This window comes from Anser anser (assembly GCF_964211835.1).
Source record: "Anser anser genome assembly, chromosome: 11".
Taxonomy (NCBI): Eukaryota; Metazoa; Chordata; class Aves; order Anseriformes; family Anatidae; genus Anser; species Anser anser.
In genome coordinates this window covers 22,376,844-22,393,599 of record NC_139732.1, presented here as the reverse complement: position 1 = coordinate 22,393,599, position 16,756 = coordinate 22,376,844, and the positions used below count along the sequence as shown (strand labels likewise).

Sequence of the window (16,756 nt, the reverse complement as noted above, 5' to 3'; positions counted from 1 at the left end):
TGGCCCTGCACAGAGCCATGTATAATTTTTCTGCAAAAACATCCCCAAGGGACACTGCCAAGCAAGTTTCTCCTATCCAGAAGCACAACTGAAAGGGCATCTTTTGGATGACAACAAACGGGACGCAACAGAGGACATCTGTGGCAAACAAAGGGGACAAAATCTACAGTCTCAACTCTTCCTCCCCTCCAAAAGCTTCCAAGAACTTCAATCCCAGATCAGGCTCTGAGGGCAAAGGCTTGCTGACCTTCAAGATCATAAAAACCCAACTTCTCTTTGGGTAAATTGGCTTGGGGTAAAATAAAATCTCTGAGTATTAAATTAATGGAGACTTGGGACAGCAGGTTGGAAGCCCTGACTTCACAAGCAATCAGCACCAGACTCTGAGGGAGAATTAAACCCTCCCCATCTCCTGCCCCGGCTTGGAGATGAACATCACCAGGGACTTCTTCCTTGGCTCAGCAGAAGAGTATGATAAGGAAAGATTTGCTCACGTGCACATTTTTGAGAGATCTCAGTGTGTTCAAACTTGGCTATACTTCGGCACTTAAATACGCTCCAGACCTGGATGGCTCAAAGGGACAGCACTGTTTGAAATCTCCAGACCTCCTGGAAATAAATGGAAAACTTTTCTACTTAGCATGCAAAAGGGTCAAGAGTGGAGCACGTGTACAGTGCGTGAGTGTTGAGATGTACATTTAGGAAAATCGATTTGTGCATCTAAGTTGGAAGGGTCGGGGCCTGTCTAATTGCTGCGGGACCAGCTCCTCCACCCCCATCGCATAGCGGGGAGGGAAAAAGGGGGGACTGCAATGTTCCACACGTGGTCCAGGAAAACCAAAGTCATCCAGTTGCCCTTTCCAATGCAAGATGATGGATGTGAAGTACCGCGTAAAGCCAGCACAGGATACGTCCCTCCTTGCAGCGAAGGACAAGGGGGGAATTTGACTGACTCAGACGTTTGCAGCCTGCTCTGCCATCTGCTCCTGGAACAGCAGGATCGTACACCGGCCATCGCACAGGGCTTGTGGAAAAGTTACGGTGTGGTGCCAATCCTCACTGGCTGCAGTTTTTTGGGACTATATTTAGCCCTTTTGGAGGGAAGAGGGGTGTTATTGGTTGTTACTAGTACAAAAACATGTGATTCAATCAGTAATGGCATTTGGTTCCCCTGGACCACAGCATCATGTGATTCCTTGCAACATCCACAGCTCCCCGCTTCTAACTTCCCAAGCAATTTTTAGCCTTGTTTTTCTTATTCATTGCATGCTCCGTAAAACACCGAACACAAAAGACTTGCTGCATACTGAAATTTAGATCCACCGTGCCCCATGCAGATCAGAGCAGAACAGCTTGGGATTGGAAAATACGATCTGCTGCACAACAGGATTTAACCCATAAATCTATGATTTCACTGGCACAGCTGCTGTTTTGTAACATCAGACTAGACATCAATAAGGAAAGAGTTTGCTGGCACTGCGAAGGCCTATCATGTGACTCAGCTAATTAAAAACTGACCTAGTCCATGATCATTAAAATGTTGTAATCACATGCCTGCAAGAGATTAGATGTAGAAACAGACCTCCCCTTGCTCCCAGAGATCAGCAGCTGAGTAAGTCTAGCTGAAGGGCCTGATGCTCAGCCCTTTTTCTAAAGGCACGGGCTTGGCTTTTCTCATAGAGAAGGACCCAGAAGTTGGGTGTACCTTGCTTCCTCTCGCTCCGAGACCACGCTTTTACCAGACACGGAGGAGTCAGTATCGCCTTCAGATCCTCTGCTCTCACAGGCAGAGGCTGCTTCCTGTTTCACCAAATGCTTTTTACTTGAACTGGATTGCAGCCAGGGTGCTAAGGCTAATATATCTTAAGCAGCGCTAGAAAGGTGATTTAGGTAGGGGTGATACCATCAGCTATCGGAGGACAAATTCCAGCCTCGGCACTCAATCCCTGACAGGTACACGAAGACAGAGAAATTGATTTTCAATTCTCTTGAAAACTTTGCACTCCCTCTTACATTAATCTCTGAAGTACGTACACTCAGCAGAATGGGAAAAGTTAATTAAGGGCAGATGAAAGATGATGGAAGCAGAAGAATGGATAAGAGGGGACCGATAAGGGACAGCATGTTCCTCAGAGGATGGTGAGAAGTTGCACTGAGAAGTGCAACTGGCTTATGGGATTCCTCAATCCCCCCAAATCCCTGAGCCTGTCCAGTGCTTTAAACCCTGGCTCACAGAAGAAATTCCAAAGGTAAAAATATCTTTTCCCTAAACTGCTAGGATATGACAAAGCGTTACTGCCCTACCTCTTGTGCTGGCTTCACCTTCACACTTTGGGGATCTCTGCCTGCATTCACAGTGTGAAGAGGAGGAAAACCCTCCAAATCGTGAGAGTAAACATTAAAAAAAAATCATGCTCAGACACAGAGGTAACAGTTTACCTAATTGGCTAATAGCAAGAAATACAAAGATATATTTCTTGAATTTGTTAGATTTTGATCATCATACTCTTAAATATTTGGGTATTGGGTTGGTGTTTTCTGAGCCTCATTAAACTCACATCTCAGGGACAACCTGTGGAGCTCATGGTCATGCCTGTGATGCTGCAAGGTACACAAGGCCCTCAGACAATCCAGCTCGCTGATTCAGTTTAACTGGGCATGTCGTTTGTTGCACGTTCGGAGAAAGAACATCTAGTCAACTTCTCTCCCTGCTTTATACCCCTTCCAATGATTTTAAAATTCATTCTGGGGAAACCGCTCCAAAATATTAAAACGCTAACCCTTTTTCATTTCTCTTGCCTCTGAATTCCTTCTTATTTTGCTATGTCCCTTATGAGATGAACTTAATAGAATGGAAGACAATATTTCAGGCAAAGGCATTCAGCCGATTTATATAATGGCAAGATATTTTTCCATGTGTTTTGTATGCCTCTTAACACTTCTGTTTGCTTTTTTTAACCACTGTTGTGTATGGAGCCAAAGGCTACATCGAGCAACCACAAAGAAGTTTAAGTACTTCTTCCCGATTAACATAATAAACTTAGAACAGAAAAATTGTAGAAGCAGCTCCAATTATTCCCTCTACTGTGGCTTACTTGGCATTTGTCAGTAAAGAATTCATTTCTTATTAGCTTCTTTCAGCTTCCTCCTAGCACCCAAACAGCGCTCCCTTCCAATGCCACGTCGAAGCTGAAAAGATGCCAACAACGAAACCACGTGGCCAAAAGGCTACTGCATCTCCCAGTCCTGCTGGCCTACTGCTGGAGGCAGGACCAAGAAGGAAATGAATGACCCACTTAGAAGCAGCGTAAAATTAAGCACAGTGCACTTATCCAGCATTTACTGGGTGGGAAAGAGGGAGTAAACACCGGGGCAAGGAGACTCTACATGTACTCAGTACCTTCACGTTATCTTAAATTCTTAAGATAGTCCAAGTCTTTTCTTAAGAAGTTCTTAAATGTGAAGACTTGGACTACAGACCAGCATAGTCACCAGCAACGCATTGCAGAAGCAGATGCACTAGAACCACTTGGAATTTGTCCATTCCCCTTAAATAAGAACTCAAGGCCTTTCATGTATTTCCTTGGAATCAAAAAAACCCAACCATTTAAGACATTTAATTGGGTAATGGGAAATCCAGGTTCAAATCACACCCAGGACAGTCAACTTCTAGAAAGCTAGAGCACACCAGGGCAAAATGCAATGCTCAGTGATTTCATTAATACCAATTTTTAGAAACTTTATCTTCCCATCTATGAGCTATAATACTGAAATATTCTTGTCAATTTTAGCCAGAAACCCACTGATTTCTTAACAAATGTTGATACTTATTTTAAATTAACATCAACTTAACTCAGGCAGATGATGCCTTCTGTGGCTTGGTTTATGAAAAAACACCGTGACTTGGGATGTAACTTGTATGGCTCTTTCCTCTGTTGCTGTACAACAGAGAAGAATATTGTGGTAACTGCAGTTACCTGAAAGTGGTAGAATAATCTCCGTAGATAAATATAATCACCAGGACATCCAAACTAAGTTGTGTGGCTAGACCATTTTTAGGCATGCAAGTTAGTATTGCATTCTTGTTTTGCTCTCCAAAGCCTGTTAAAAGCTGTAGTTCTCAGCTCAGTGCCAACGTGAGTGACATTATTTCTTGGAGAGATGCGCACATAGACTGGCATCAAGTCAATACTTACCCTGAATCATAAGCACTTTGTATGTCAGGATTTCAACATATCACTCACGGGCAGTTCACAAACCTCCCAGAGCATCTCCCGAAGGAAGTGTCAGCTCCATGCCAGGACACTTCTACCCCACCGTGTGCCAGTCACAAGTGGAAATATTGCATCTTGCAACTGGAAAACCGGTTAGGGTAGTGTTTCCTACCTCATTCTTGGATTATTTCTATTCACGTCTCTCTGGACATACTCCATCTACTGCCTTGGCCATCCTTTCCTCTTTTAGCCCTATATGTAACCCACAGTTCTTCGGTTTCCCACCCTCCCATACCCCGATCATCTCTCCTGGAGAGACAGCTTCCTCCTCCCCATCTCTTCCAATATCGAAAGGAATTTTAGATTTCTTCGCTTGGCTGGCTAGTCACACGTCTTCAAAGCTTGCCAGAAAGCTCCTTTCAAACCTCACCCAAGCAAAGTTTTTTTTTTTTCCATTGCTCTTCTCTGCTATTTCCACGGACTATGCAGTGGACACATCGCAGAAAGCTACCTTACTGTTCTTGCACACTTCTCCTTTATTATTAAATGCAGTTCTTCCATCGTTCCTAAAGCAGAAAAGCACTTGAATAGAAAGACCAACTCCCAGGAGGCTGCTGGATTTACTGAGCATTGACAGGGCTCTTGGTGCTCTGCTAATACAGAAAAGAAAGAGGAGCTCCTTCTCTGAAACGCACATGATCTAAACTGGAGATGACAGGATTATGGCTGTGTTAAGCAGTGATCTGGCTCTGCACAACCCCCAGAAGATGACATGTTCCCAACCCTTACGGCACTTAGAGGCCAAATAGATGTACAGTATAAAACAAGCTCCAAAGAAAAGGTTTCTTGGAGAATGTTTTTTCTTAGATATTTAGGCTCCAGTTCAGCGTGTTATTTCAGCATAAGACCAGTCTCACCGGACTCAACAAAGTTAGCCCCATGCCTTAACCTAGGAATGTGCTTCAGATGCACTGCTGAACCGTGACCTCCCGGATTATGTGGGGTCAGAAAACACGCTTACAGCAGGGGAGACTCTTGAGTCAGACTGATAGAGCACAAACCAAGATCCAACCTCCCAGCTGTGTTGGGCGTTTATTTTCATTTTACTCTTTAACATCTCATCACTGAATGGTGTCATGCAAGAACTGCGTGCGTACATCCAACAGGCTCGCTCTAAGGAGACCCAAATGTGCAAAACAAGCAACTGAATTTAAGAGCTGTTTTTACATGGAGGACAAGCAGCCAGATTTGGAAGCTTCATTCAATCTGACTTGCAGGCATTAAGGAGCTCCAAAGCTGTTATTACGTGACTGTGCTGAGATCTCCCTGTGTTCAGTCCTACTTTCTGCAGTGCTGACCTCTGCAATCGGCCAACCATTAGGTACAGGCCAAATTAGCATTACATGCAACGTGGAGATTGCAATCAATGAGATGCAGCCCATCAAAAACAAGAGAGTCGAGAAGAAAGATTCACGTATCCTTTTTATGCTTGCAGAGTTTCTAACACCAGGAGCCGTATACCAGTCCAGTGATATTTCTTAAGTCTTTTAATTCAAAATCCAGAACTATTACATACCCCAGTTGCACTACAGTGCAATAATGTAGACCACGCTCCTAAGGCAGAATAAATTCCCAAAGGCACAGCAATAAATGGCACTGAGAGCTGCTGATCCACTAAATAATTACCTATTTTTAAAGCCTCAACAAACACGATAGAGGTGTGGTACGGGGTCCAGTCCTTCAGCATCCCAGATAGCCATGTTATAAAAACATATTTATAAATTTAGTGCAACCTCTACATTAAAATCAACTCAAATTTTGTCCCTCAACATGCCTACTAAACAGCATTAAACCCACCCCTTACTAAAGGAGAAAAATTCTCCATTTCAGTCTACTTCCATTTGTTCCTGGTACAAGTCACTGCTGCTTATTTTTAAGAACCTAGCCCCCCATTTGAGATTTATTTTTTTAAATCAAAAATAGTTACATATACATACATACATATATATATATATGAGGCTAAAGGAAGTACACCCAGAATCCATACTGCTTCTGGGACCAAAAGACAGGGGAGAAGCACCCAGCAATGCTTGAAAAGACTGGCACTTTCCCTGGTAAGCTATTCTCATGTTTCTTTAGCTCTGCAAATAGCAATGCTGTTGCACAATACGCAAAATAAATGTGCTTAGAGACTTTTTATCTTAGAAAAGAATAAATGCGTTGCTTTCTGATAACATCAAAAATCCACAGAATGGGAAAACTCTAGGAAGAAACTAAATGCTATAAAATCCTGGAAAATAATTAATAGATTTTTCTGTGCTTTCATAATAGCATTCACTTGGGTAACCATAAAAAGCGATTATTATGGTAATAAAAAAGGATGAATAATTTATTATAAATCACAGACAAACCATTCCCTTCCAGAATTTTAAGATGACTGCATGCATATGAAAATAATCTCTTAAATGTGTATGCTTGCTGTAACTGTTGGGACAGAAAACGTCTGCCCTTCTCTACAGTTTTATCGGATTTCTTTTCTCTTTCCCAAAGTTTTCCTAGGGAATTCAATTAAAGTGGATGCATAAAACTGATCATATTGGCACACCACTCTATCTGCAAGATTTTTTAGCCTACTTCTTCGCATTTATTTAGCATAGGGTTTTGTTGTCCGCGGCTTTTTAAAACACACAGAACAGGTTGGGGGAACTTCACACTGAGACCGTCCCCTAATACCAGCATCTCCTTAGATGAAATTGATACCCAGCACACATTTGCTTGTAAATCTTGTCAGCAACGACAGCATTCAGAACCTCAGGCATCTTTTTATATGGACTGACCATCACAGTGACTGTAACCTGTGAAAATGAAGGGAATAAACCAGTTCCTCTTCCCATCTCAGGTCCTGAGAGGGATGTGCAATAACTCTGTGGTTACTACTGTAGGGCAGATGTTCCTCATTACAAAAGCAACCCTCTCTCCGTATCTGCTATGGCAGTAGGCTCAACAGGAGCCCTGAATTATCATAACACAGGGATTACCAACGAGTACAAACAAGAGAAAAATAAGTGAAGCTCCTTCCAAAACAAACAGCCGTAATTCAGGATTTGAGACCTAACAAATTACCTATTGAGAAAAGTAGAAGCTAAATCTTAATAAAGCATAACTGCCTGGTTTGGATTTCACAGACGCTAAAAATGTTTGCAATCTGGAATTAAACTAGGCTAATCTAAACCGTAAATATGAACCATAATTTGGACTATATCTGTAACCCACTGGTTCAATTCACAGCTCATTTTTCTAGAGTTCAACAAGCTACACATAAACCTTAGAGAAAGAAAAAGAATTTGGTTAGCATCTAATGTAATCTATTAAGTCCTCACACACAGGCCATAATAAAATTCAATTTATTATAGTTTGTAAAATGTGATTCCCCCCTGTGATAATTAAAAAGATATTGTAATAAAAGTCTTCAGTCCTCATGTGCTCACATTTGTCAAGATGCGATTTTTATCGGGGCAGGATTATAAGGACACGGAATCGCTCTTACAGCCTTTACGTGCAGACGCAGCGGTCGGGGAGCTGGTTCTGGTGCTACATCAAAAACAGGAAATTGAGAGCTCGGCGCCCTCCGCGCGCTGCTGGACCTCCTCGGACCACCACAGACTACCCATGCTCCAGGGGCATGAGCACAGCCTCTCAGTCAGGACACCAGGGCGTCATTCAGCTACGCTGCTGCCACCTGGAGATCTCTGCACCCCTTCCAAGGTGCACAGGTCCTCAGGCTGAACAGCAGGATTAACGCCATCGCTCCGTTTTGGATTCAATGGCAAGCTCAGAGCAGAGACCCTGGTATTTAAGCAACGGGCAGAGGAATCGGAGGCACAATATTGTACAGTATTGGCCCTTTCAACCTGCACAGTTGGGTTTATTCAGGATCTTCTTGCCTGGTTTCCAAAAGAAAGAGTCTAGTAGCTTCCTGCTTAACTGAGAAGACGTGCGTGCCAAGTCATCTTTCCCTGACTCAAGCAGGAACAGAAGGAGAGTTTCCTTGCACACATTTCCAAGCCTACCTCCATAGCCAGCACTCTGCCTGAGAAACCTCTCAGTCTCTTGGCATCTTCCTGGGGCACAGCACCACTGCTCCCGGGACTTTTTCCTGGCCCATTTTCCCATTCTGACACATACAGACCCAGCCCAGCCAGGGCTCCAGCTCCGCGCTGGGAAAATCCTGCAAGCTACCCCGTTGGCTCCACGAGGCTGCTGCTCTGCAGGGTGCTTTGTTGTGCCTGTTATCTGAGCCTAAAAGGAGCTTGGTTGCTTTTCCCATGGAGCCAGTGCGGATTTCCCTTGCTGTGAGCAGAGAAGCAACAGACCACGGACGGCAAGGCCCATCCTGGAAGCTGCATCCTCGTAAACACAAGCAGTGGCTGATGCAAGGAGTAAAACAGGACCAAACGTGGGGAATGCCATCACTTGCAGTTCACTGCTTCCAGAAGGGAAGATGCTGCACCTCGCACACAGCCCTGCTGAACAGAGCCTCACTGCCACGGGTGACATCTCCAACTTTGGCTCTTCCAAGCATCGTGGAGCTGAACATCAAGTCTCAGCCATATGAGAAAGCTCAAAGAGAACCAGACTGCAAAGACACAATGCCTTGTCTAAACACGTCACCCTTCCTAAAAATCAGGCAAAACCACCCAATTCCAGGAAGTGCCCAAATTTAGCATGTTTTATTTAACATGCATTCCTCCACCCTGTAAGAGATTTAATAGATCCAGTCATAGCACATGATAAAAAAAAAAAAAAACAATCTCTATTCGCTCTTTCCACAGCACCAGCAAAACGGGGTTATAACCTCCCTACAAGGTTTCTAAGTCTTACCCCTAAATTAATTATTTCCAAGTATGCTGAGAAAGCAATCATTGCCCAACCCGGCACAGGTTTTCCTCTACCAGCACTCTGCACATTGCAGCATGCTGCAGCCAACCTGCACACCACGTGCAGTCACCTCTGATCCACTGTGCCCAACGTGCGTCCATCTTCAGGTGCCTTTGATGCAGAACTAGTCAGAAAGCACTACTGTATTTCCAATTCCCTCGTCCACACAACGTGTACTGCTCTGTAAGTTTATTTGTTCATATCTAGCTATATACAGAAATATAAAGTCTCTATATAAAGCATTTCAGTGCTTTAGGCAGGATACCTTTACTCAGACAAGTGACTGAAGAAGCAGAAGATGGATCAGAAGAGTTGTTAGCTATTTGGAAGAGAACCCAAGGAACCCAAATGATTGATTTATTTCTTTTTACATAGCATCAGGCCAGGACTGAAAGGAAAATCATGCTAAGAGCTGCACAGCGTAAAGGTTCATCTCATTTATGGAATCTATGGCAAACCAAGCACTACAACTTCACTGTGCATTTAAAACAGCCCCGCTACGATCTCAAGCGATAATGAAAAAAATGTGTAATACATGTATTAATGTTCAATCTTTTCCTTTGGCACTGTTCTGAGATCATGTCCTACACCTTAACCTCCAGCTTCTCACACATTAGCACAGTTGCTGCAATCTGGATGCAAATCGCTGGTATCTGTGCTAGCCATAGCAAGTGAGTCAGAAGAAAGCAGGTGAAACCTTCAGGCATTTCATCCCCCCTACTAGAGCAAATCAAGTCATTCAGTGCACTGAGTTATCAGATTAGAAGAATTTAAAAGAACACGTTTGCTTACATAGTTCTGATTTCTCAGTACTCGAAAGCCTCTACAGCCATCACACCACACAAAACCAGGGAGAAATGAGGAGAGCAATGCACGGTGACAGGTCGGACGTCATTTCTCACCGACACTCCGAGAGCAGAGCTAGCTCCGAGCAGGATTTATCCCCTCCAGCTCATCTCCGTGCTGCACACAAGAGGGCACTGTTCTGTAGGCTCAGGGGATGGAGAAGCACACGTTAATCATGCACTGCAGATGAGATTCGTTGTGCTTGCGCCAAGCAATTAGACCTTCTCTGGAGAATTAGCTGCGTAGCTGGAAGCAGACCTGCCAATTAATTCCGCATCTTCAAACACCTGAGGTGAGCCTTCACTTCACTGACCAGCGATACCCATTCCTTGCCAAAAAAGCAAAAAAAAAAAAAAAAAAGCCATTTATCTTACCACAGTTATCACTGTTAACGCTTTTCAGAGGTTACAAGATCGGAGCCGACCCCACAAGAGACACCAGCTCTGCGCTGGGTTTATCAGCACGGAGACAACACACGGCACGAAGAGCTTCAAAAGCCCGAAAGGTCCAACCCGGGCTGGATAAGCAATTCAAACTTGGCTGCGTATTTGAGACTGAATCAATCTCTAATTGAATCCAGGGGTAAAGTAACTGGCCAGAAATCAGTGTGACACCACAGGGCCTCAAACTTGTGCATCAGGCAGAAAGGAGGTGTCAACACCCCAAGCATCTTGGTCTGCTATCAAGTGCACGCAGAAGAAGTGGAAGGGACAGAAGCAACTGCTAGAGTCAAAAAGGCAAAGCAGCGAGCAGGTGTAGCAGAGGTTAGAAAGCACACAGAGCTGTAGTTCCTCCAGATTAAATGCTGCTGAAGTTCATTTGAGGAAAATCATTCCAGCTTTACCTTGCCACGGACCGCATGGGCCATGCTTTTGCCTTTGTCCCCAGACTGCCGCCCTTCCGCTAGCTGCTGCCTTTGTGACAGTCTCTGCCCTCCAAGAACAGGAGCACGATATTTCCTACAGCCCTCCTCCCTCCCCTGCAGCTCACCCAAGCCGAATTAACAGGAAAGACGTTTTTATTATTTAAAACACAGACATCCATCCGCCTCCTGACAGGACCCAGTTTTAGGCTTCTTCATTTCTCCCGCAGCCCGCTGACAGATGCTGCATTCCTCCCGCTGCCGTGAATCTCTGTAACAGGGAAAAGGCAGAGGCAGACTGGGGCCTTGAAATGTAAGCGAGGCAGGAAATTGCTATCTGTTCATTTGGTATAAAAAGAAATGTATGTGCAGCTTCTCTGAAGACAATAACATTGTTCTCACTGAGGAACTTGGACCAATGCCTTCATATCCAATTACCTGCACCCCAGAGCATTTTATTACCCCCTTCTTCACATTATAGCTTTCTAAATCTTACAGGTAAGAGGCCAAAAAGCCTATTTATCTAATCATCGGGGCCATTTTTCACTGGCTTCCTCCTCTCTGTGTGCCAGAGGAAGAAGAGCCCCTCGCCATAGGGCTGGCAGTGCACGTGGAGTCGGGCGCCCCGGCCGCACGCTGCCGGGCTGGCAGGCGCTGGGGAGCGCAGGGAGCCCAGCACATCCACATCCACATCCCCCCGTCCTATTTACCGAAGGGACTTCCCAGCAGAAGTGTTGTATAAAGCTTCTGGATTAGAGGCCTCCTGCGAGTGCCAAGTTGATCGTCCAGTGGAGGTTGTTCTTCTATTAAGTAACCTGAAGACGTTCTCCGTCCAGCAGTGCTGCAACTTACCAAGGACAAAGTGCAAGCCTGGAACAAATCTTTTGTCCTTAGGTAGCCTGTGAACTTCCTGAACTCATCCGAGCCTACGAATCAGGAGTTCATCTCGACATGCCACACTGAGGGATATTCATGTCTCCCTTGCCAATGCTCTGTATTACTGTGGAGTCATTATATCATCAACTGCGTTTCAGAAAGATGTTTCAAACATCTGGTTAGCTTTAAATGCACAAAACCACATGCACGCATCAGTATTTTTCACGTTAATCTGCTTCTCCCGTGGTTATGAGGGAACGCTCCAGCAGATGAACCTCGATGACTCCTGACTGATGATGGACGTTCTGTTTACATTTCAGCTGACAACACCAAGGTATTTCCTCTCCAGCAGCAGCCAAAAACAACAGCGGAGAAGAATGAGCACCACCAAACCCCCTAATCACGAGTCACGGAGCCTGAGCCCGCTGTCTCTGGGCCACATGAGCTCCAGGGGTAATAACATCACAGCAACAAACATCCAGCATCCTTCATCCTTAGTCTGGAGGAATGCGGAGGGATAACATTTTACCTATTGCTTAGAGGCGCTTACCTCTGATCTGGAAACCATTTAAAACAACGGCAAAGATTAAACCAGAAAGTGAGGAATCTCCTGCTTACTCAATTCCGTTTTGCTTCTATTATCACAGAACTTGACCACAAAGCAAGGCGGGCACCTTTCGAGCTGCCAAAAATGCACTGCACGTTTAAGGGTCTCCAGGGAACACGGCATGGCTGGGATCACTTCCCCAGCTTCACCACAATATAGTTCTAATCCTGTGCTACACAAGAAGTCACCACAAATCACTTATCTGACCTGAACGTGTTTTTCCACGTTTTTGCTGTAAAAGGCCTAAAATATTTGCTTTCTCCAAAGGAAGCGTTTCTTTTGGTAAATGAAATAATGGGCATTGGGGGAGTGGAGAAGGCAGAAGATTCATTACCACTCTGCCTCAGAAGCATCTCTTCTGATAAAAAGTGAGAAATAAAATGGTACCTGAAATGTAAAGGTCTCGAGGATCAGACAGATGTGAAAGGAAGGAAAAATACAGCAAGTTTCCCTTGCCTTGGAAGAAAGAGAAGTTTGCCTGTGCTTCAGAGCTCCTGGAGCAAGGCATGAAGCTGCCACAGACTGCACAAAATTCATTTTGTAATGACAGCTCCGCAAACCTAATAACAAACTACTTTATCCGGCCAGTCTTTAATCTAGTTATTATTTACCATACTCTCTGACATGAGAAAATCCCCAAGCCCTGTGCCTGGTAGCGTGATTAACGCCACCTGCTTCAGTCCTTTGGTGAAGGTACAAGAGAGGAGACAAGGGGGGCTGCACCAACGCTCCCAGCCAAGGAAACAATCAGGGTTGCAAGTCAGTCTCCCCTTTTAACATCAAGAAACACCAGCCCTTTCCACTGGAATAAAACAGTATTTTCTAAGCTTTATGAACAAATGCGTTTGAGTCCTGCAGGGACCATGATATCATCACACCAACCGTTACATTTCACCCAGGCACTGGCTGCGTAAAGCCCAGGAACTAAAGCCCTACAATTACAGCTTCATTTGGGTTCTGGCTAAAGCACCTGAGCACGCAGGCTTGATTTGACAAGCATCAAGAGAGGGTAAATCCTCTGTTGTACTCATATTCAGAAACACGTGCTTTGTATCTGAGTCTGAATGTGCTGGTTTTAGCTTCCAGCTAGGATTTACATTATAACTTTTCCTTTTGTTTCCAAAGTTTTCCCCCACAAAATTATCCCGGTGCATAAGTACCAAATCACTTCATCTTTTTTTCCACAAATTCAGTAGATTAAGAGCTCTTAAACGTCTCACTTTCCCCAGCTCTCAAATCATTTGCCTAGCTCTTTTCCAAACTGACTTTGTTTTTTAAAAGGGCTATCAGCAAATAAAGACAACCAAACCCACATGGTTTGGTGGGAGAGCACAGGGCCCCCCTGAAAATGCAACCCAGCATCATTGTGGCCGCTGTTTTGCCAGCCTGGGGCTTGGGGAGCTCATTCAGTTACTGTCCTGCCCCCTTCACGAAGGCATTTTGCAAAGACTCTGCAGCAGAGTCGACAGTGCCATAGGTGCCCCTTGCCTGCCTCTCAGATGTAGAGCTACATCTGCATCAAAGCACATTTTATTTCCATGGCCTGAGTTTTCCAAGCCTTCCAGACCGCATGGCATTACTTCTCTGCTCACCACTGCACCCTTTCCAGCCAAAGCATGAGCTGTACAAAAGCTTTATCAGCAGTAATTTTATCTTGACTTTAGGTTGCTGATGAGACGATGGAATAACAACGTGCCAAACTCCACAAAGCCCAGCTAGCAACCTCTCTTATTTCATAAGGGTTCCCTGACAATGACTTCTTTCAGATGTATCAGCCAATTCTTAATCCACTTGGTATGTGCGCTTGATGCTGTAAAATGCTAATTGCTTTCTTCAGCTTCAAGTCCAGCACTTCCAAAAAACTATCTAAGTGTATTTCACCAACCTTTGTCAACCCAATCCTTACAGAATGAGACAAGTTCTGTTTGACAGTTGGCTCCCATTTATGAAGTGTCCACCAAAACCCACCTTTGTTTCAGGAACCACAACTGGAACAGTTTATTAGTGCTTTCTTTTCCTCTACAGGAAAGCTCTCAGGAAAACAGAGCAACCAGTCAAGCAGTACTGGTTTACTCAACTGGGAAGCCCCATCTGTCTGGGTAGCAAAGGCAAGAGCTGCTTTTCCCAGTACTTCGCAAGAAGAGAAGCAGAAAACTAGATAAAAGCATCCATCAGCGCAGGGCACTTGGAGCAGAGAATTTGGGAATCCCACGAGATAATCATCACTCAATACCATCTCTCCAGAAGCACAGCCATTAACTGGTAATTGCTTCAAGAACACTCAGAACTGAAAGGTAAATAAAGTCTTCATATTTCCCTAATGTTGGTCTGTTCTCTGTTCATTTATCCGGCAAATCCAGCTCTTAGTTTAAGTCATAACAATCTATAAACAGACCGTGATTCTTCCACAAGTTTCTTCACCATTTAGCTCTAATGAATAGCTTGCACAGGCAAACCCGAGCTGCTACGGACAGCAACGAGCTGCTCCGAGCCTGGACTACCAGTGCCACTCAATTCGTCACCCAGGCCAGATGCTTTCATTTCTGTCCCGGACTGGACGATGAAAGGCTTAGATAAATTACTAGTCTTCCCAACTTGCTTGCCAGTTGCCCACCAAGCAGCTATAAACATTCGACAAGTCTCTTTGGTGAGTAATCGAAAGAGAATTTGCAAATGGCCGTGCGAGCGCTTCAGACGTGGATTCTCTTGTGAATATTTACTCGCACAAGTATGCGACGTGATGTTGCTTTCCCACAAGTGTTCTTGCCAACGCAATTTTGCTCATCTGAAGCGGTTGGGGAATAAACAAAGCAGCGTGGTCAAAAATACCAGCAAAGCAGATCAGCGAATTATAGATGGAAAAAAGTTCACGGAGAACGATCCTGACCGCGTGACGAGGAGCGGCTTGGTGCCTACGCGCCGCGTTACTTGCTCAGCTCTTCTGCTTTCCCTCTGCCCAGGAAGAGAACAAATTTGACTCCCTTTCTTCTCCCCTCTATACTTTTGCAGCCAAACATGCGTTTTCCAAGTGGAAATGGTTAAATGTAACGTATAGTAGTAAAAACCAATAAGAAAACATATGAAAACTATCACATAAATGGGTGAAGTACTTCATGCAATTTAATTGTATAGCCAGAACTCAGCATTGCCTTGGACTCTGCGGTCACCAGGGAATACCATAACTCTAAAGTGATGAAAAGAGTTAGACGATCAGTTTAACAAAAATGTATTGCAGTATTTCAGACACTTCAAAAAGCATGGGATGTCTCAGGTCACGCTTGGGGCTTTCCTCCTGCCACGCTGCATCTGCAACAAGCAGCAGCTGGAAGTCAGCGCAACCCCTCTTCACAGGCACGGTACTGAAGGTTGTGAGAACGCAACTGAAATCAGCAGGGCCCTTCATCCAGCCCTAATCTCACGCTCCTCAAAAATGTCTGTTATTAAGAATATAAGGACTCCATCTAAGACATTTTGCAAGACCTCCTTGTACCACCCAGTTCACCCAGAACACCACAATATCCAGTCCCTATTTCCATGAGCCCTATCACCTCTCTGGTTTCCATAAGCAGAAGCATCTTGCAGCAATTAGAAGATCTGGGACCATTCTAAAGTGGTATCAAATGTGAAGAAATATCAGAAAAATCTTGCAACCTAAAACACTTGTGATGAAAGAAAAGGAGCACCTGGTACAGGGGTTCAGGAGAGGAACGCACGGTGGACAGAATCAGTGCATTGGATCAATAATTCTGCCCAGAAAGAGACAAAAAAATCAATACTTTTTCAGTATTTAAAATAAAAACCTTCTAACTCATTAAAACTTTCAACAGAATAGCTTTTGAGCACACTCATTCATTAAGAAGCACAGGCAGTTTTTTGTTTGCTTTTCTTTAAAGCAACCATGAGCCTTACTCTGTCCTGTAAAGGAACAGCTATTAAGTTCTGCAATAATATTGATTGTTCAGCCTTCTTCTATCCTCCAAACATAACAAATTTGTTCTAACAAATAGAACGCTTGGAAGAAAAATCTAAAGCTTTAAAAAAGACTTGAATGTGAAAGTTTCATAAGCAAGCTTCTACAGCAGCTGGTTCCTTTATGTCAGCATCAAGTCCGCCAGATAATTTCTTGATAACACAAACCCTAGCAGCAACCACACATTCCATTCACGCCACAGAAATTTGTAAAAACCTTCATGAAAGACTGTTTTATTATTTTGTTTTAATCATTTCAGCACTAAAAAGTAAATCAGAAACAGTAAAAAGATGTAAGCAAACACGTGAAGCTTCAGGGACAGGGTTGTGATTTCCATTAACAGCGTCCTCCAGAAACACAAATGGCTTTGCAACCAACCCGTTTCATTAGAGCAGCAAGAACAGGGTTTTAAGCTCAAGAGCAACTAAAAGGCAGGTAAGCTG

General features: G+C 44.2%; 1 protein-coding gene across 2 annotated transcripts in view; it reads right to left on the bottom strand.

The window, feature by feature from the left end:
* Positions 1-16,756, bottom strand: part of ZNF469 (zinc finger protein 469) — a 230,424-nt gene that overhangs the window by 168,470 nt on the left and 45,198 nt on the right. Inside the window, exons 8-9 of one of the 2 annotated variants that reach the window (XM_083851752.1) lie at positions 16,027-16,089; positions 10,373-11,131 (exon numbers count right to left, since the gene is read on the bottom strand). The gene's annotated coding sequence lies outside the window, so the exon portion shown is untranslated. Of the gene's footprint in view, positions 1-494; positions 586-10,372; positions 11,132-16,026; positions 16,090-16,756 lie in introns of those variants that run through there. The other variant, XM_083851753.1, reaches the window with a different exon arrangement.